The sequence below is a fragment of the Macrobrachium nipponense genome, chromosome 30 (assembly GCF_015104395.2).
Source record: "Macrobrachium nipponense isolate FS-2020 chromosome 30, ASM1510439v2, whole genome shotgun sequence".
NCBI classification, from domain to species: domain Eukaryota; kingdom Metazoa; phylum Arthropoda; class Malacostraca; order Decapoda; family Palaemonidae; genus Macrobrachium; species Macrobrachium nipponense.
In genome coordinates, this window is record NC_087218.1 from 66833335 (window position 1) to 66855411 (window position 22077).

The 22077-nt window shown below is 47.4% G+C and overlaps 1 protein-coding gene across 1 annotated transcript in view; it reads left to right on the plus strand.

The window, feature by feature from the left end:
• LOC135202186 (nucleolar protein dao-5-like) overlaps positions 1 to 22077 on the plus strand; it is a 145273-nt gene that overhangs the window by 121387 nt on the left and 1809 nt on the right. The window lies entirely within an intron of this gene.

The following is a 22077-nucleotide window of genomic DNA, read 5'->3' on the forward strand; positions in this document are numbered from 1 at the left end:
ATGACAGGCGCTGTTCGCCTGGTAGCCGCTCTCCTTTGGATAGGCGCCAAGAGCCTGATAGAAGTTCTGCTTCAAACAGGCGCTCTGCTCCTGACAGCCGCCTTACTCCTGTTAGGCTCCAAGAATCTGGGAAACGCACTCCTCCAGACAAGAAGGATGTTGCAAGTAGGCACGTTTCTGAAGCTTTGTCTCCAAGACGTATACGTCTTACTTCCTCTAGAGACTCTTTTAAGAATAGTCGCGCCTCTAAGGATCATGAGGGTTCTTCAGCTCAGGAAGAACAGGACCCCTCAGAAGAAGAAGGACCAAAAGACTCCTCTGTTTCCTCCTATAAGAGGCTGACAGATTTGCTCCTGCAAGAGTTTGGAGATATCCTTTCTCCTGTGGCTCCTCCTCCTCCTCCTCCTCTTTCGTTATTCTCCACTTCGAAGACGTCGAAGGTTTCGTCTTGTGTAAGGATGAAACCTACTGTTTCCATGAAGAAGGCGCTTAGAGGTTTTGGGGAATGGCTCCTTTCTAAGGAAGAGAAAGGGAAGACGGTTTTTTCTTTCCCTCCGTCTAAACTGACTGGCAGATTGGGACTCTGGTACGAATCGGGCGAACCTTTAGGCCTCGCTCTCCATCGTCGTGCGGACTCGGACTTCTCTTCATTGGTGGATTCTGCTCGTCGTTCCGCCCTCTTGTCCGCCAAGACTACGTGGGGGATGAACGAACTTGACCACCTACTGAAGGGAATGTTCAGAGTCCTGGAAGTTTTCAACTTCCTTGATTGGTCTTTAGGAGTTCTGGCTAATAAGACCCAGACCCCTGATTCTCTGTCTCCTGAAGATCTTAACTGCGTCCTCACTTGCATGGATAAAGCAGTGAGAGACGGATCGAGTGAAGTCTCCTCACTGTTTGGAGCTGGAGTTATTAAGAAGCGGTCTGTCTACTGTTCGTTTCTCACTAAGGCGGTTTCGCATGCACAAAGGGCCTCGCTTATGTATGCTCAACTCTCTCCTCTTCTGTTCCCCAAGAAGATTATTCAAGATGTCTCGAGTGCCCTTTCAGCTAAGGCTACTCAGGACATGTTAGCCCAGGCGGCCAGGAAACCTCGCTCTGTCTTCCAACCCAAGGCCAAGAAAGAGACTCCTCTGAGGCAGGAGCCCTTTTCGAGGAGGACCCGCTGTCAGAGGTTCTTCAACCAGAGGAACTAGACCTTTTAAGAGAGGTAAAACCTTCTCTAGGTCAGTCAGAGGGAAGAAATAGCGATCAAGGACTCCAGACATCAGTGGGTGCCAGACTACTGAAATTTGCCGACGTCTGGGCCCACAAAGGGGCAGACAATTGGTCCCTATCGATTGTCAGCAAAGGTTACCTCATTCCCTTCTCGTCAAGACCACCATTGACGACAACTCCGAGGGAGTTGGTGGCCAAGTACAAGGACCCATCATGAATCAAGCCCTTTCTCTAGCAGTAGATCTCATGCTAGAGAAGGAGGCTATAGAACTAGTGAAAGATCCCCGCTCTGCGGGCTTTTACAACAGACTATTCCTAGTTCCGAAGAACTCAGGAGGGTGGAGACCGGTTTTGGATGTGAGCGCCCTGAACGTCTTTGTGGAAAAGAGGAAGTTCGCCATGGAGACAACTTCCTCAGTGTTAGCGGCTCTTCGTCCAGGGGACTGGATGGTGTCTCTAGACCTTCAGGACGCTTACTTTCATGTGCCGATCCATCCTTCTTCACGGAAGTATCTACGATTCATGATGGGAGGAAACATCTTCCAATTCAAGGCCTTGTGCTTCGGCCTATCGACTGCACCCCAAGTTTTCACGGGGCTAATGAAAAACGTGGCGCAGTGGCTACATTTGGAGGGAGTGAGGGTGTCGCTTTATCTCGACGACTGGCTTATCAGAGCAGAGTCTCAAGAAAGATGTCTGGAGGACCTTCAAAAGACCCTTACATTGGCAAGTTCTCTGGGACTTCTGGTGAACTTCCAGAAGTCTCAATTAATCCCCAGTCAAGAACGGATCTATCTGGGGATTCGGATAGCTTCTCTGGCTTTTCGGGCTTTTCCGTCGCCAGAGAGGATAGCTCGTTGCTACGAGAAAATAACGACCTTCCTAGAGAAAGATGCATGCACAGCGAGGGAGTGGATGAGTCTGCTGGGGACACTCTCCTCGTTGGAGCAATTCGTTTCTCTAGGAAGGTTGCATCTCAGGCCTCTACAGTTCTTCCTATACCAGAACTGGAGGCGTCTCTCCCTAGATCTGGAGTTCTCCTTCAAGATCTCAAGGGGAATCAAGAGAGACCTTCGGTGGTGGAACAACCCACTTCGTTTTGTGGAAGGAATGTCTCTTTACATGCCGAACCCCAGCCATGTGTTGTTTTCCGACGCATCGGAAGCAGGTTGGGGAGCGACGCTCGGGACAAGAGAAGTGTCAGGCACCTGGAAGGGGGATCAGGTGTCCTGGCACATCAACAAGAAAGAGTTGATGGCAGTCTGGATGGCGTTGAAAGCCTTTGAGCCCCACGTCCGAAATGCAGTAGTGCAGGTCAATTCGGACAACACAACAGCCTTGGCGTACATCAAAAAACAGGGGGGGACGCACTCCTTCTCCCTGTACGAAACAGCAAGGGATCTTCTACTGTGGTCTCAAACAAGGAAGATCAGTCTTCTCACCAGATTCGTACAGGGAGAAAGGAACGTCAGGGGGGCCGATCTCTGAGCAGGAAGAATCAACTCCTGCCTTCCGAGTGGACCCTCCACTCCAGAGGTATGCCAAGACCTGTGGAGAAGATGGGGCAGACCTCACATCGATCTCTTTGCAACAGCAAGGAATGCAAGAATCGAACTTTACTGCTCCCCGATCTCAGACCCAGGAGCAGTATCAGTGGATGCGTTTCTCCTAGATTGGACAGGTCTAGACGTCTACGCCTTTCCCCCCTTCAAAGTACTGGGACAAACCCTCAAGAAATTGCTATCTCGGAGATGACAAGAATGACGCTAGTAAGCTCCATTCTGGCCCGCCAAGATTGGTTCACAGAGGTACTTGAATGGTTGGTGGACTTTCCAAGAGCACTTCCACAAAGACAAGATTTGCTCAAACAACCCCACTTCGACAGGTATCACAGAAACCTCCCCGCTCTCAATCTGACTGGCTTTCGACTGTCAAAAGTCTTGTCAGAGCGAAGGGGTTTTCTACAAAAGCTGCTAAGGCTATCGCCTCAGCTAGAAGACCTTCGACCCTTAAAGTCTACCAGTCGAAGTGGGACGTCTTTCGCCGGTGGTGCAGGAACCAGAAGTTTTCCTCTTCCAGTACCTCTGTGACTCAGATAGCAGATTTCCTAGTTTTCCTCAGAGAAAAATGCGGTTTGGCAGTATCTACTATCAAAGGATACCGAAGCATGCTGGCTGCTGTGTTCAGACATAGGAATTTAGATCTTTCGAATAACAAAGATCTTCATGATCTATTAAGATCTTTTGAAACTTCCAAGAAAACTTAGAACGAAGTTCCAAGTTGGAATCTGGACGTGGTTCTTCGTTCCTGAGGTCCTCTAGGTTTGAACCACCACATTTAGCCTCCTTCAAAGATCTTACGAGGAAAGCTCTCTTTCTCATGGCCTTTAGCATCCGCTAAAAGGGTTAGTGAGATTCATCTGCCCTAGAAGGAAGGGTAGGTTTCAAAGGAGATTCCGTGGTTTGTTCCTTCCTTCCTTCGTTTTTAGCAAAGAATGAGAACCCTCAAATCCTTGGCCAAGGAACTTTGAGGTTCGTGGATTATCTGCCCTAGTAGGGGAAGAACCTGAAAGAACTCTTTGCCCTGTTAGGAGTTTAAAATACTACCTTCAGAAGAAGAAAACCCTTAAGGGCATTGAGGATAGACTATGTGCTCTGTAAAGGACCCCAGCAGACCATTGTCGAAAAATGCGCTGTCTTTCTTCATTAGAAGTCTTGTGAAAGAAGCACATAGATCTTGTAATGAAGAACATTCAAGCTCCTAAAAGTCAAGGCTCATGAAGTGAGAGCAATTGCCACTTCCTTGGCCTTTAATAAGAATATGTCTCTTCAGAATCTGATGAAAACTACATTCTGGAGATGTAATTCAGTATTCGCCAACCACTACCTAAAAGACGTCAGTATTACGTATGACGAGTGCTTCGCATTAGGCCCATACGTATCGGCGGATTCGGTGCTGGGGCAGGGAGCTGGAACATTTCCTTAGTAGTTTTTTTTTTCCCCTTGTTTTTGGTAATTGAGTTCATATGGTTGTATGAAAAATGATGCAGGTAGGCATCTTTTTTTCGTTTCGTAATACTAATAACTTTAGTTTGGTTAGGTGATCGGATTTGGTTTGAAGCTCCCTGCGTTGGTAGTGGACAGGTTCTGTCATACAAAGAGGGCGAACCCCCATTGACATGATCCGACTTGGATTCTACTAAGTAAGCGGATATCAAGTCCCATTAGTAGACCCAAAGAGTCTTTTCAGCTGTAGGTCACGCCTCGCTGTAGCTTCTATGGCTATGCAGACTAATAGACAGTATCTATGAAGTCTTCAGCCTAAACAGGTAAGAACCAAGGTTAATTTTATCCTACAACAGGTGTTGTTTACCTTTTCTTTGTTATTTTCTGTCTTGTACCCTCCACCAAGGGTGTCAATCAGCTAAGTATATGTCTGACAGGAAAGTTCATGTACAAAAATGATATTGTTATTTTACAATAAAGTTTTGTACATACTTACCTGGCAGACATATACGATTGATGGCCCGCCCAGCCTCCCCTCAGGAGACAGGTATAAGAGAGAAAAAATCTGGCAAGAAAGGTATGTTGGTTCTTACACCCGCTTCCCAGCGGCGGGTAAGGTAGATCACCTGACCTACCTGTCGCGTTAGCCGCGAGTTTTGAATTCTGTCGTGACGTCAGAGATGTAAGCTAAGTATATGTCTGCCAGGTAAGTATGTACAAAACTTTATTTGAAAATTAACAATATCATATTTTTTTATTATATCTGAGAACAGATAAGAATCTGTTTACTGCGACTATCAAAGGTTATAAGGCAATGTTGGGATCTGTTTTCAAGCACAGAGGATTGGAAGTATCGACGAATGGAGGTCTTGTGGATCTCATTAAATCCTTCGAAATAGTAAAACCCAAAGGTTTGAAGATATTATCTTGGAACCTAGATGTAGTACTTAAGTGGCTGTCGGAAACTCCTTGTGAGCTGTTGCAAAGAGCATCGTTGAGAGATTTGACAAGAAAGACCCTATTCCATGTAGTCCTGTCTACAGCTAAAAGAGTGAGTGAAATAAATGCCATGGACAAGAGAATAGGATTTGCACAGGGTAATGCGGTTTGCGCATTAACCTTGGGGTTTTTAGCAAAAAACAAGATTCCGTTCAAACCGTGGCCTCGTTTGTTCAGCATAATAAACCTCATGGACTTAGTAGGACCGGAAGAAGAGAGGTTACTCTGCCTGGTCAGAGCTCTGAAATGCTATTTGCAAAGGACGGAGAAAATTAGGGGCCCGTCCGATCGTTTATGGTGTTCGGTAAGGAATCCTGCATGCCCGATGTCTGCACGCCCGATGTCTAAAAGTGCCCTGGTGTTCTTCTTACGTAGTGTAATTGTAGATGCTCATTCACAATTGAAAGAAACTGACCTTAATAAACTTAAAGTGAAAGCTCAAGAGCATTGGCATCCTCTCTCTCGTTTAAACACAATCTCTCTTTGGACTCAATTATACATGTAACATATTGGAAATGTAAATCAGTGTTCGCCTCGCATTACTTGCGTGATATTGAAACAATCTGTGAAAATTGCAGTACCCTGGGTTCATATTTAGCGGCAGGCACAGCATTGGGTAAGGGTGTGTAGGAAGTTATACCTTCCTAACCTATCTCTTTGCCTTGAATGAGGTTGTTGAGTTTTTAGGGGAGCCTGGAGGTTCTATGGATGTACTACCCTTCAGTCAAGTGTATAGTCAGGTATGAATATTTTGGTTATGGTGAAGGTGATATGTTTTTACTCTGGTAACATGATGTTATTTGGTACTGCGCCCTGGGCAGGGGCATCCTTTGGTTGACCATGCTAGCCACAGACATTCCTTAGCTGCATGGGTCCCATTGTTTAGAGGACGAGCCATGGCTATACTGCCGCGTCCCTATGAGTTAAGATGAGCGACTTCCAGAGGCAGTAATCAACTGTTCAGCTCTCTTAACAGGTAAGGAACCAAGAAGCATCTGCATGGATGCTACCACTAAGTATGTATTTTTTATATTTATTAAATTTAAAAGTTTAGTGCATATCCATGGATCCCATCTCCTACAATGTGGAATTCAGCTATGTAACTACATGGTAAATTGTATATATAAAAAAGGGATTTTGACGTAAGGAAAAATCTATTTCTGGGCGATTGGCTCGTGTCGCCAGCGAAATATCCTTTAATCTATTATTTCTAGGGTAAATGTACTAACACATACCAGAGAATAAATAAAATAAAGAAAAAGGTCAGTATAACTGACTCGCTCACCCTCCAGGAGGGTGTCGGTATGAACACTAGGCGAGTGAGACCACTACCACGAGCCAAATGCCAATAGAAATCTCCCACTACAAAAACCCCTCCAAATAGGGGAGCCGAACCCAACCCAAGAGTGAGCCAGCTCCGTACTACTAACTACTCCATCCATGCTGCCGACTGCTGCGCCTCTGGTGGGGCCAATCCTGAAGTTAGCAGACAAATCTTGGGCGAAGGGATGGGTAGGGTGGGATTTCGCTGGCGACACAGCCAATCGCCAGAAATAGATTTTTCCTTACGTCAAAATCCCCCCTTTTCTGGGCTCAGCTCGTGTCGCTGCGCGAAATCGTACCAGAGAAATAGCACAAGATTGTAAACAAAAGTAAAAATTAAAATAAATCAGAATAGGTCTCAAATAAAAGATAAAATATATATAAAGAGAATATAATTGCTAAAAGATACATATACACAGGGGTATAAAATTATAAATATGCTTAAATTACCCTTAAATCTAATCATGTTTGTTAACATAAGGTAATTTACATATATACAGGTAAAATGACTTACAAGTATCAAATGATATCTGTGTAACAGCATGTATCAAAAGTATAATAGCAATTAATATAAATAACCAACGATAATAATATATAAAGGAATGTATATGACTTAATATACAAAACCCGTAACCATTATAATATGATGTATCCCCTAGCATAAAAATAAGGGGAAACATCCATGAGATCAATGTTTATAATCATTTGTGAGTGTCCCTAGCCAGACAATAAGGGGCACCCACTACACTATCATAAAAGCAGCTAAGACACAAGGTGAATGCAAATGAACAGGTAGGAATAGACGAACTTTTGGGTGAGGGCAGGTAGAAAGGAGGACTGAATCTTCTACTACAAATTAGCTAGAGTCAGGGGAAACTATGTTACCCGCTGCTACTGCTGGGAATTTCAGAGCTTCCAAGGATTTAAGGTAGTGACGTTTGAACACTGTCGGTGATTTCCATCCAGTATACTTTTTCAACTCATCGAAGTTCATATGTTGGAAATAATTAATTGAGGTGGCTACTGCTCTGACATCATGTGCTTTCGGGAAAGAGTCAGGATTGGCTTGCTTAATAAAGTACAGGATTTTGCTGCCTGATGCCTTTAATGGATAAAGTTCCACCTTTTTCCCTCTTAAAGAGGGGACCCGATGAAGATGAGGAGGTCCTGGACAGAAAGGCTCGTAAGGTTAAAACTGGGCAAAGGGATACATCTTGTGGAAGGGGCAGTACCTTCCAAGGTTCCCACTCAACAAAGGATCTTCATTCTTTGCTAAAAAGCTACGTTCCGGAGAAAGTAGGACTTACCCTGTGGGAAGGAATTGAATATGATCCGGGTCCCTGGATAGAGCCGACAGTTCTGAAATTCTTGCTCCTGAAGCTAAGCTTAATAAAAATAGGGTTTTTCTTAAGAGCATTATAAACGAGCATGTGTCATTTATCGGTTTCGGAAGCCAGTTTTTAGAACATCGTTTAAGAACCATGAAACTGACGTAGGCCTTACAGAAGGCCTAAGTCTAGCACATGCCTTAGGAATAGACGAGAAGTAAGAATCCGTCAAGTCTATGTTGAATCCAAATTGAAATATCTTTTTCAAAGCTGACTTGTTTGTCGTAATCGTCTAGCTGCTAAACCTTTTTCAAATAAGGATCTGAAAAAGGATATAGCTGAATTAACAGTCATGATTCTAATATCCGATTCTCTCAGGAAGATTGCTAACTTTTTGACAGCAGCATCATACTGTCTCAAAGTTGAATCCCTTGTTTTATCGGATTCAAGAAGAGAATATTCTGAGGGTCAATATTCGCATCTCTTTTTGGGGGGCCGCAAACTTCATGAAATCCATAAAGTTAGGGTTTTGAGAATCCCTGAGGAAGCGAACACAGTCTTCGTTTGTACTGACTGGGAGAGCTTGGGGGGGGGGGGGACTGGGAATCCGAAGAGGACGAAGGCCCAGCTCCAAAATTAGAGGATACCAGTTGCTCTTCGGCCAGTCTGGGGCTACTAGAGCCACTTGACCCTTGAATGTCCTGAGTTTGTTCAATACTTTCATAAGGAGATTCACTGGAGGGAAGACATAAATCTTCTCCCAGTTGTTCCAGTCTAGAGCCAGGGCGTCCGTGGCATAGGCCAGAGGGTCCAGGTTGGGGGCTACATAACACGGTAGTTTGTGGTTCGCTTGGGATGCGAAGAGATCCACCTGTAGCCCTGGGACTCTTTGAAGGATCCATTGGAACGAACTGTTGTCCAGTGACCATTCCGACTCTAGGGGTACTGATCGGGATAGGGCGTCTGCTATGACGTTTCTCACTCCAGCTATTGTGAGTGGAGGGAAAGATGCCAACTGAACTTGTCTGCCAGGGAGAAAGATGGCTATCATGACGTGATTTAGATGACGTGACTTGGAGCCTGCTCTGTTTATACAATGTACTACCACTGCGCTGTCCAGGACTAGCTTTATGTGAGTACTTTGGTGGGCGTAACCTTTTAGAGTCAAGAACACTGCCATTGCCTCCAGTACGTCTATATGGAACTGACGGAACTGAGGTGACCAAGTCCCTTGAACCTTTTTGGCCTGGGAATACCCTCCCCAGCCGCTTAAGGACGCGTCTGTGTGGATGGTGATCCCTGGTGGAGGGAACTGAAGGGGTACTGACATTGACAAATTCTTGACTCTCGCCCACGGCCGAAGTCGATTCTTTAGAATCAGAGGCACTGAGGATAGTTTGTCCCTGGACCTGACATTTGCTCGCGAGCGCCAGATTCTGGTTAGGTCTTTCAGTTTGGCTTTCATTAAGACGTTCGTCACTGATGCAAACTGAGAGAACCCAGGATCCTTTCCTGAGCTCTCCTTGACGCTAGTTTGTGACTTAGAAATTGCTTGACTGACTTCACTATTTCTTTCCTTTTGGTTGATGGAATCGACAGAGTGGGAGGATAGATTCCATTGAATGCCCAGCCACTGAAAGTCTGACTCTGGAGTGAGTCTTGATTTGGGGGACCTGTTTATCTTGAAGCCTAGATATTCCAGGAACTGAATCACTTTCAGTGTAGCTCTGTTGCATTCCTCGACTGTTGGGGCCCAGATCAACCAATCGTCGAGATACGCTACTACCATAATCCCATTGTGATCTGAGTTGTTGCACTACCACTTCCGCTAGCTTCGTGAACACTCTGGGTGCCACGTTGAGTCCGAATGGAACTACCTTGAAGGAGAATGTCTGGTCTCCTATCTTGGAAACCCAGATTACGGAACGGAATGTGGTCCTTGCAATAGGGATATGATAGTAGGCGTCTGTAAGATCGATAGAGGTGGTGACGGCCCCACGGGGAAGTAAGGTCCGCACCTGTGAGATCGTGAGCATCTTGAACTTGTCGCAGCGGATGGCTAAGTTTAAGCGGGACAAGTCTAAGATTACCCTTCTTTTTTGTGAGCCTTTCTTTGGCACGCTGAACAAGCGACCTTGAAATTTAATCTCTTGACTCTCGCTACAGCTCCTTTCTGAAGGAGGTCCTCCGCGTACTCTGTCAATTCTTTGGAAGAAGTTGACGGAAAGGTCTGGCTGCGAGGTGCGTTCGGGTCAACCAGCTCCAACCCAGCCCTTTTGAACTATGCTCTGAGCCCATTGGCTGAAGTTCCACCGGTGGCGAAAGTGAAACAGCCTCCCTCCTACCTGAAGTTCTTCATTGGTTCTGGTAACCGCCTCGGCCTCCTCTGAAGTGTTTTCCCCTATTAAAGGGGCCTCCCGATCCTCTCCCACGAAAGGACCGCTTACCTCTGCCTCCCTTACCCGAGCGGTCATACTTCTGAGAAGCTTGACTCTCGAAGGCTTGATTGTAAGCTGGAGAGATGGCGTAAGAGGTGGAGGGCTGAGGCTGAGGGGATATCACATAAATTGGCTGTGATTGACCTTTGGAAGTGGAGGGTTGGGCTGTCTGCACTAACGGTACCGCCGAAACTTGTTGAGAAAAGCGTGGTTGCTTTTTCTGGTAAGGTTGGAAACGCCTGGGTTTCCTTTGTCCCTTACCTTTAGCTGTCAGGTCTTGCCATTCCTTTTAGCCGTAAGGCCCCAACGGTCTTAAGGCTCTGGTTCAACCTCGTAGCCTCTGACTGGACTTCCTTAACCATAGCTTCTGGAAGAGATCTGCTCCCCAGATGCTAGACGAGAGTAACCTATTCGGTTCATGCCGAATGGTTGCCTCTTGTATGGACATGCTTCCATACAATTCGTACCGAGCAGTGGCAAACTCAACATATCTGACTGTACCGTTTGAGTCAGGGCTTTGGTCATGAGCTTAAAAATCGGTTTCTGATCCATAAGCCATGGTTGCTACCTCAGACACTAGCCATAGAATTGATCGATCTGGCTAGTCGCGATTTTGCGTTCAAATTCAGCCTGAATAAGGCTATCTGGGAGCCTGGTAGCTTTTCACCAAACTGCTCCATAGCACAGTCCGGTTTGAGTTTGCCAGCTGAGAATGCGTTCGGCAAGTCTTCCCACAATTCTCCAACTAAGGGAGCAACGGAGATGGGATCTGCTTCCTTCAACTGCGGTATAGGTTCCCCCTTCTGGGCCGCTGGGATGGTCGACCTCGCGATCTTGGTTAGGAACGGGAGCGGGGTACTCTCATCCATTGTGAAAATGGTAAAGGGACTCTTAAACGGTTGTATCTTGGTATTAGAACAATCCATGTCCTCTAAACACCTGAGCCATTCTCTCTGAGCCTGGTCACGTGAATAGAGGACTGTCTCCTTAGGTACCTTATCGCACCCGAACCATAGCCGAGGGTGTGAGCCTTGCGTAGCCTATGAACGGAGGCTGGAGGTCTTCCGGGTAGAACTCGAAGTCCTCTATTCTTCGAGTCCCAAATTCCGGTATAGAGATGAGACCGTCCTGGAAGGGGGCGTATGACGCTACTCTCCACGGGTTGTTCATAGAGAACGGAGGTAGTGAGTCATACGGAGGAAGCTGAGTTCCACTTGTGTTGGAAAGTGGAGGATGAGGATAGAGGAGCTTCTCTCAGCCCGGCTATAATGGAGTCCTGGGAAGTAATCCTATCCGACAGACGAGAGATCATTTGTTCCATGCTACTCTTTAGGGACCCAACCAGGTCGCCCACCTGTTGCAACAGGCCAGCATTGGAGTCCAAAGCCGGAGCTGCTGCGGAGGTGGAGGGGAGGCTCTGAATTGGAACCAATGGTAGCGGAACTGGTGACTCTGCCGGAGTGCGAGATCTCTCTCTGGAGGATTTACTCCTCGAGGACTTAGAGCCGGAGCTAGAAGCTTTAGACCTGTCTGCTCCGGGATTGCCAGACGGAGACTTGGACGGAGGGGGAGGATGAAGCCGAAGTCGTCTTCTTAGACGACGACGACGTCTTAGTCAAGGTCATCACTTTAGCCTTGACCTTAGGTCTAACCGAAGCGTCAGGAGGAGAATATATTTCGTCACCCGTAAAGCCTTGGAAGGATGGAGAGGTTGCAGGGGTAGAAGAAACAGTCACGCCCAAGGGTGATCCTTGGGTGTCCACCTTACCTACCTCGACCACAGGGTTCGTCTATACCTACCATAGGTTCAACATTAATATCCAAGGTCGCGACATCCGTAGAGATATCCTGGTCTTTGATCAGTTAATGAGGCAGCCAGCTGTTGTTGGATGAAGGCGATAGTCGGAGCCGCATCTACCGGGTCGACGTATCCTGTCGCCTTGCCTCCGGGGAAGATTAATAATGCCAACCGCTTACATCCAGTGTAGGGCTGTCCCTTAGCGGCGTTTTTTCCCAAAACCGCCGACCCAGGCCCGCAGGGTAGCCAGTGCGGTATCCCTTACTGCCGGCGCCTGGAAGAGAGGGCGTAGTTTAGATTTAAGAGTCACTTAAAACTAAAACTTAAAGTATAACTTAAACTAGATGCCTTAAGTTAAAGTAAATGATGTGAAAACTTAAGCACTAAAATAGAAGCGGAGCAGCTACTGGAGATGGAATACTTACCCCTTCCAAAGCTGGCTCACCAGATCGTAACATATGGTACACGTCTCATGGTACCAGACCTGGATGTCCCCGTGCGGAGTCGCGCATGGAGCATGGGACCGGCAACTTCGTGTCCACATGGGTCCTGAAGTGTGGCGGAAACATCCCGGATGCTCACAGTTGGTGGCCTGTAAGTGGGAAGACACATGAGTATCTTAAAAAAACATCACTTACAGACTAAAGGACAGAAGAACTCCGTTGCATGCCGGAGCTCGGAAAAAATTTGGGCATAACCCCTCCCTGCATCGCCTGAATAGGCTATAATCCCGGAGAGATCCGGTAAAACATGTAAGGGAGGGGGGATGGTTTAAGGTACTTAAGATAAACTTATAGATAACTTAAACCTAAAACACAAGCGAACCGGACTAAGTCCAGTGCGTAGCGGAGTGTAGTAACTCAGCAATACGGTAAGGTTAGCAGAGACCCACTGTATGCTCCGGTCCACTCTACTGGGTGGACTAACATCTTTCCGCTGGATACCAGGACTCCGATCAGGAAGGAGCCCTAGTAAGGCGGGAAAGGCGAGAAGACATACAGGCTCGAGCTAGCCCGGAGCGACAAGGAAGCGGGAGGGGGGGAAAGGCCAGCACCCCCCACTACGTACCACCCGGCCGGACCGAGAAGCCGGAGAGGTCGAGACCAGTCTGGGTCTGTCCCGACTCCCTAGCCCTCCGCCTGAGGGGAGAGAGGGAGGCAGGCTCGGGTATGCGGAGCGAGCATGGGCAGACCGACCCACCCCCGCCCGACTCTATGGAAGAGCGGGAGGGGGGGGAAGGGTGACTGGACAGGCGTCTGGCTGTCCCGTGATCACGAAGTGACCACGAGGCGGTAAGACCAAATACGACAACTAAGCCTAGGACAACCAACTGATCAGAGAGATGCTATCGGGAAGCAAACTGAACTGAAAAGCGGTAGCATATAGGCCCACTGGGCCAAAACCAACTGATCAGAGAGATGCATAGGAAGCAACAACCGAACTGATGAGCGGTAGTATAGGCTCAATGAGCCAGGACCTAGGCTAAGCCAGACGCCTAACTAACCCAACTATAACAAAATACACAGTATAAATAAATAAAAATGAAAGAAAGAAAGCAATATAGCAGGAGAAAAAATCCAGGAGTGTACGACTAACCCCGAAGGCAAGTCTACCACTTCAAAAGCTAGTCAGAGGCCGATACTAAGAACCTGGACTAGGGTCTGGATAGAAGAAGCCTACATAAGGTAAAATCCATGCATGCATGATAACCTGAGTAGACCGTATCCTAAGTAAAGCGGATAATAATATAGAGCGTACATAAATAAGGGGATGTTCTAGGTATGGGAGACCAAGAACGAACCCACCACGAGGCAGAACTATGCTGCCATGCTTCCGACCCCGAGATCGTATTTATACCTAAAAAACGGCAAATACTGTCTCAGGGCCGGAAAAAACCAACTAACCGTAAATACTGAGTACTTAACTTAGCTGCTGCGATAGCTGCACGCTCCATGATAGATAATCCAATGAAAGGGCACAAAAAACACAGAGAGAAAAATAACACGTGTGACTCGTGTGCGCTAACTGAAAAGGATGTCCACCAGAGGCGCAGCAGTCGGCAGCATGGGATGGAGTAGTAGTATACGAGCTGCTCCAACTCTGTGGGGTCGGCTCCCCTCTTGGAGGGTTTTTGTAGTGGGAGATTTCTATTGGCATTTGGCTCGTGGTAGTGGTCTCACTCGCCTAGTGTTCATACCGACACCCTCCTGGAGGGTGAGCGAGTCAGTTATACTGACCTTTTTCTTTATTTTATTTATTCTCTGGTATGTGTTAGTACATTTACCCTAGAAATAATAGATTAAAGGATATTTCGCGCAGCGACACGAGCTGAGCCCAGAAATGACATTTTTATGATAAAATAATTTTTTATGCATACTTACCAAGTAGTTACATGATCAAAGCCCACCCTCCTCCCCTCACATGGATATAATAGGGCATAAACAACTGATTTTTGTACGGTGTTGGTTCCTCACTCCCCCAATAGTGGGCGGGGGGCGGGGGGGTATCACCTGACCAAAACAAACTAGCGCTACCGCGAATTTCAAAATTCTAGCTGCCGATGGTTTTAGAAACTATAGCTATGTAATTATATATATATGTATACACATAATATACTATATATAACATTTACTTTTACTTCTCGCCATATCAACTCATGAATTTTCCCTTTTTGGGGGATTTTCTTGAAAAAAATAATGCAGCTCTCCTCATTAGCCTATGAACAAAGTTTTCATCATGTTATCATAAAAAAATATATGCATCCCCAGGCATAAGGAGAAGTGCAATCCCCAGGCGTATGGAAAAGTGCATCCTCAAGCGCTTGATTTATCCCTGAAAAAAGCCACGAAGTCTGGCAACATTGTTGGACGATGATCCTCTAATATGTTGGTAACATGTAAACCCACCTTCCACCTCTCATTCTTCCACGTCATTATCACTTATTTCATCACTTGAGAGCTCGTCACAACTATCATACTCTTCCTCAGTAGGAACATATTCCTCGGAAGAGATATCACTACTCTCACTCATATGGTTTTGCAGTAAAAATGCAAATAAAACAAAGAAAATCATCAGAGAAAATGGAGAAAATTGTGAAAAAACATGCATGAACTCAACAATTACTGTGCACCAAATGGAGAAAATTGTGAAAAAACATGCATGAACTCAACAATTACTGTGCACCAACTTATGAGGAGGCTGTGACGTCATAGCCAAGAATGTCCACGATTGACTGAAAAAAAGTAGGAGCAGCTTAGTGTGTGTTAGTACAGCCTATCCACGCCTACAAAAACCAATAAGAGACATAACCCAACACTACGAGCTTTCCTATTGCACTATGCAATTGTTTGACTAACAAGGTGACACCTCCCTTAAAATATACGTCATGCGGAGTGTCACTGCACCCTCCGTGACGTCGTAGAAACGTCATGGTCCCGAAGGGGTTGAAACTAATTGTTTCCAGTCTGCATGGTGCAGAGAGGCTCTGTGAATCTCTGGCCTCCCTTCTAATAGTTCTTATCCAAGAAGGTCAGGATAATTCAATCCTTGTGATGGCCATAGGAGCCCAGCAGACACTATCATATACTCAACTATGGGGTGTGTGAAGGATATGTCCCCGGATATCTTCCTTTCTTAATTTTCTCATCATTCATACGCGAACAGTCCTTCGGTCTTAACAGTAGGATAATTTGTAGCGCTTAGCTGAATCCAGTTAAATCGCAGATGAAAGCATGGAATCTTATGAGATCTGGCAACACGTGCATATATTGGGTAAAGAGTGGTCAAGGACCACACACCTACGCCACCGTGTCAGTCTTTTTTTAACTGCCTGGGCAAGAGATCATAACATTGACCTCTCTCTCCCTTTACCCGGTTCATTGCCCATTTTGATTGTGTTTGTGTGTGTGTGTGTGCTGTTATTATGGCTTCTGCTCCTTCTCGGTCTCGTCATCATCTGTGCCCCGGAACTCTATGCTCTCCGTGTCCTAGTTTTTGGCTTCGGCTTTAACCCCCCACATCACTTGCAGTAGGTGTTGCTCAATGTTTATACATTAATGAATCCTTTTACGGAATGCCGTTCGTGGCCTAAAGAGCAGTGGAAGTTGTTTTATAGCAAGAGGGAGCATCGTAGGATTTCTTCTCTCCCTTCGTAGGGTTTTTTTGTCTCTTCTTCCCGATGCTTCGTCTCCTGCTCCGATCACACCCCATAGTAGTCTTGTGCCTTTGTCCTCTTCCTTTTCTTCCATCGATTCGTTGTTGGAAGTATCAGGAGGCCCTCAGGCTGATTTTGTATGTCGTCCCTCCTTCTTCAGGCGTTAATTTGATTCTCGAGAGGGAGGAGGTTTTTTTTTCATCGTTGTCTTTGATTTTACAGAGTCGGAGGCGTCCAAGATGGCAGCGCTTTGGAAGACCATGGAGCTATGGGGTTCTCCGTCCTTGGAGGGTTTGCTGTCGCATTTCATGGATATTCGCTAACCCCCTCCTCATGCTGTCCAGGCCCTCCTCCCGCCTCCTGCCCTCGTCTTCATGGGTAGCTGAGGTCAGCCATATTGTATTGTTCCGCCAGTGACAGTTGCCGCTTCTTCGAGTCAGAGGGAAACCTTAGCATCAGCCCCGCTAGTGACGTCACGGGGTCAGCCATTTTGTATCCCTCCGCCAGTGGAGTCTGCTTCCCATTTGGATCGAGGGGAAGCCGTGACATCATCGCCACTTATGATGTCACTCTCAGTCGCCTCCACTGCGCTGCCTCGCTCATCTGTGTCATCATCGTTTGCTACCGTGATGTCATATCTGCCATCCAGTTCGCTGCATCTCCCTTCCATGTCATTGGAGCCTTCTCGTAGTGATCCATCTGAGGCTTTATGCCAGGCAGTTCTTAAGAGATTAGACTCTGTTTTGGTAGATGAGTTGGCTGCCATGTCGGCTGGGAGGACTGGAAGCAAGCGTGTTGCACCGCCCCCGTCTCCTGCGAAGAGATTGTGTATCAAGCGTTGGAAGGCTAAGGGCTGTGCCATTTTTTTGCCTGCGAGTGAGGAGCAACATGCCTGTGTTCCTGAGAGTGTTGGTGTTTCGAAGAGTGTCAGTATATCTTCTCGTGTGATCTGCAGTGGCTGCTTCGCCCTCTGCATCGAGTCACAGGTGTGTTGCAACCTCCCTCGTCCGTGCACATGTTGCAGGCGCTCCCACTTCTTCTTCTCCAGGGCCTATCCGTCGCCGTAAGGATCTCAAGGCGCCTGTCAAGAGGTCGAAGGTTGTGAGCGTGGAGTTGGTGCAGCAGGAGTGTTTGCCTGCCCCTCTCCCTGGTTCTTCCAAGTGTTTGACTCCGAGGGATTCTCATTCATTCTTGAGTGTTTGAGATTCCTCCCCAGCTCACGTTCGTATGTCTGCCACGCCCGTACCTGTTCGCGGCCATGTTAAGGAGTCATCTGTTGGTGAGGGCGTAGTGATGTTTCTGGTGTTGTGGTTGGTTCGTCCCAGGAGTCTGCGCTTGGGTCTAGCCCACACAGGTTAGTTGGTGTTTCGGGCTGTTTGGCTGCTGGTTCTTCCGTTATTTTGAATGAGGAAGGGGTTTTAGATGGACTGCACACCCTTCTTGTCGTCGGTCTCCATTGCCGAAGCAGGAGGAGGTCTTCCTTTTTCAGAAGTCATTGATGCCTTTCGTGGTTTCAACAATTTGGAGAGTAGGACTCAGGCTAGGTCGTCTTACACTCCTTTCTTCTTGGAAGCCTTGCTGGGAGCTATGCAGGATCCCAAGTCTTCGTTTCAACTTCCCTCGTCGGGGCACATCCAGTTGGTCTTGCATAAGGTCAACGCCTCTATTTCAGATCGGGACGGTTCGCTTCGCGCTAGGGGCTCTCCCAAGCTGCTACCCCTGCCTCTCACGAGGCATAGGAAATATACTATACTACGAACTCTGCCTTTTTTATGTCGCGTCATCTTAACCCAGACGTCATTCATCTGAAGCTGGGATGGACTTTGGAGCAGGTGAGGTCGGTGACTCCATTGTTGTCTCCACAAGATGCCTCACCGTTGGAATCTGTGGCAGCCTCCATGTTGCAGACGGTTTCTTTGCTGGACTTCTGGTCTATGGTCATTGCCAAGATAGCTTCTGACAGGTCCCGAGAAGAGTTGGTGACTGTGTCCTCTTACCAGTTTGTTGCAGTCCGTAGGCAAGGCATTTTGTATATGGCTCACCTCAATGTTAATTTGTGGACTAACCTTCTCCTGATTAGAAGAGACACAGTTTTATCCAGGATGCAAAGATCAGTTGACCCTGAATTCTTGGTAGCGTCGAGGAAGGGGGATCTGTTGGAGTCTCAATTTTTGTTCCCTCAGACTGAGCTGGGGGATGCATAGACCAGCGCCGGGCTGACACCAAGAACTTAGTGCACCCGGCTGTGTCTAAGTCAGAGTCTCGTCCTCTGAGGCGTCCGGCTCCTCCTCCTTCCCCTGCCCAGCAGCAGTCATGAAGATTGTCGCCAGGAGGTAAAGGGGCCCGTCGGTAGGTTGACGCCTCTCCCTCTCCTGTGCCACGGGTGGGGGGTTGCTTGGCGGGCCATTGGGCTAAGTGGCTGAGTTGTGGGGCATGAAGTGGGTGGTAGATGTCCTTCTGGTGGGGCACCTACTGCCATTCGACTTCTCTCCTCCTCTCTCGGACAAGCCACAGCTCAAAGGGCGTATCCTCCAGATTCTCTGAAGTTCTTGGCTCTTGGGGAGAAGTGCAGAAGATGTTGGACAACGATGCAATAGAGGAAGTGGTGCGTCTGTCTCTGGGGTTTTACACACATTTTCTTGGTGCCCAAGGAGTCGGGAGGTTGGAGACCTGTGATCAACTTATCCACCTTGAATCACTTCATCAGGAAGACACGGTTCAAGATGGAGACCCGCGTTCAGTGTTGGCAGCTGTGAGGGAAGGTGACTTTATGCTATCGATGACTTGAGGGACTAATACTTCCAGATTCCTATTCATCCGAGGTCCAGGGAGTTGCTTCGCTTCCTCCTCGGGGACAAGGTCTTCGAGTTCAGAGTCTTGTGCTTCGGGCTGACCACATCCCCTCAAGCGTTCACAAGGGTCTTCTCTCTTATATCAAGTAGGGCCCATGCTCAGGGGATCCGTTTGCCGAGGTACCTCGATGATTGGTTGGTCTTGGCAGGTTCCAGGGAAAAGCTGCTGTAGGACAGAGATCTGTCTGCTTCGGTTTTGTCTGGAACTGGGCATTGTGCTTAGCCACGAAGAGTCAAACCTTGTATCCAGTCAAGGATTCTCTACCTGGGTATGGTCATTGATACGGTGGTTGCAAGAGTTTTCCCGTTGGAGAAGAGATTAGAGAAGTTGCGAATGGTGGCACGCGACTTCCTCTCTGAACCACATCAGTCAGCTCATCAGTGGCAAGTTCTTCTAGGAGTTTTGTCTTCCCTGGAGAAGCTGGTCCGTCGTGGGTGTCTTCATCTTCGGTCTCTACAATGGAGATGGGGAATTCTAGTCTCCGGTGGGGACTCACCCAGTTAGAGGTTCTTCTGTCTCTGGAAGTAAGAGAAGACCTTCATTGGTGGTTGGACGACCGAAATCTTTTGAAGGGTGTCCTTCTGCATTCTCTACCACCGGACTTCCTTCTGTTTTCAGATGCCTCCCTCGCAGGTTGGGGCCTCATTTAGGTGGCCTCATTGCCTCAGGCATTTGATGTTTGGAGGATAAACAGCAGCATATAAGTGTCTGGCAGTTGAAGGCAGCCTTCCTGGGTCTTAAGGAGTTTTGGGAGAAAGTTCGGACTCGTTCTGTCGTTCTCATGTCGAACAACACCACGGTGGTCGCCTATGTGAACAAAGAGGGAGGTCTGGTTTCATGTCAACTTCATGCCTTGACCGTCGAGGTTTACCAGTGGGCGGTCAGCTATTCAGTAGAGCCCTCATCCAGGTATATCCCAGGCAAACGGAATGTGGTCACAGACAAACTCGGTCATTGGGATCAGATCCTAGGCACAGAGTGGTCCCTTCAAGTAGTAGCAGACAAGCTCTTCCAGGTTTGGGGGAGACCCATGCTGGACCTTTTTGCGACTCAATTCAACTGGAAACTGGAGATATTCTGTTCAGTGGTTCCAGATCTTTTGGCGTTAGTAGAGGATGCGTTACAACATCCCTGAGATAACCTGGAGGTGTATGCCTTCCCTCCGTTTTGTTTGATCCGACAGATTCTGAACAGACTGATGAGTTCGTAGGGTCTCAGGATGACTTTGGTAGCCCCTCTGTGGCCTCAGGCGGAATGGTTTCCAGATCTGCTGTAGTCATTGTCGGAAGTTTTGAGGGAAATTCCACCTTGGTGGCATATCCTGTCAGCCGCATGAGGAAAGGTTCCACCAGTCAGTAGAATCCCTGTCTCTTCATGGTTGGAGGCTATCAAGTATCTCCTCTGAGCGAGAGGCTTTTCTCAGAGAACAGTAGGGCAGATGCCCAGCAGTCTCAGAAGGTCAACCTCTGCGGTTTACCAAGGCTATGGGCGATCTACTGTGATTGGTGTTGTAAATGGGGTTTTTCTCCACTTGCAACCTCTATTCAGCAAATAGCAGACTTTTTAACCTTCCTCAGAGAAGAGAAATGTTTGTCTGTTTCTGCCATTAGTGGCTACAGGTCAGCTCTGAGTTATTGTTATGCCTTAGAGGTATCGACATCTCCTCGTCCGAGGAACTTTCCTTGCTAATTAAGGGGCATTCAAGTTCTCCTAGGGAGCTCAAGCCTCTGACGTGGGATGTTTCCTTGGTTCTCAAGAGCTTCATTAAGGGTCCATATGAGCCTTTGTGTTGCTCATCTGACAGGAACTTGATGCAAGATAGTTTTCCTCCTGGCCTTAGCATCTTCGAAGAGGGTAGGAGAGCTCCACAGTCTGAGCTATGATGTGAAGCACACCAGGGGTTGGGGGTCAGTGTCCGAATTTGTCCCGGAATTTGTGGCCAAGACCCAAAATCCCTCTGTGCACGATGATAGGTTCATTTCATTTTCCATTCCATCACTGAATGACTTTGTGGGTGGTGATGCTCAAGAACTGCTGTGTCCTGTCCGGGCCCTGCGTTGCTTTCTTAAAAGCGCACGGCACCTTAGACCAGGCTGCCGCAGACTTTATGTTAGCACAGGATATACAAAGAAAGAGGTGTCGAAGAATACTATCTCTTTTTGGATATGGGAAGCCATCAGACAGGCATACTTGACTCTTGATGATTCCACCACCACGTCTGTGCAGGCTAGAGCGCATGACGTTAGGGGTATTGGTCCCTCTCTGGCTTTCAAAAAGAACTTGGTTGTACATAGAGTGCTGAGCGCTGGTACTTTGTTATACCAGTCCACATTCACCTCTTTCTATCTTGAGGATGTTGCCCACAGATCTATGGATATGTTTTCCCTGGGTCCTGTGGTGGCTGCCCAATAGGTTGTGTAGCTCATAGTTGCCCTTAACAGAGCACTTTTGTATCTTACCCAAGATGATTGTGGATGAGAGAATGAGAGAGTTGGCTGGTCTCTTTCTGTCTCTTGTACCTTTCCTTCTTCCTTCGCTGGACTGGTCTGATACAGGTGAGTAAGGTAGTCATACTGATAGTGTGGTCGCTTGGTGTACAAATATCCAACCCTCTATTCAGTAGCATATACTCCACTCCTTGGGCCAGGGGGGGAGTTCGGATCAATAATAAACCCTGGTGTGTTGGTTTGTTATTGCACAGTCAAAGTTACTCTTTGTTTCCCTATAGTACAATGATTTTACCATATATCATTGTACGTATGTCATTCAGTGTTCGGGTAGTTAGATTTCAGTTTATCTAGCTTCTCACGGGCTTCAGTCCCTCTCTGGAAGTTATTTCTTCTGGAGCTGGACTGGTGGGTAGGCCCCCAGCCGGTTTAGGATGTCTTGTACCTCCCTTCAAGTATGAGTCTATCCTATTGTTAAGACCGAAGGTTTGTTCGCATATGAACAAATGACAAAT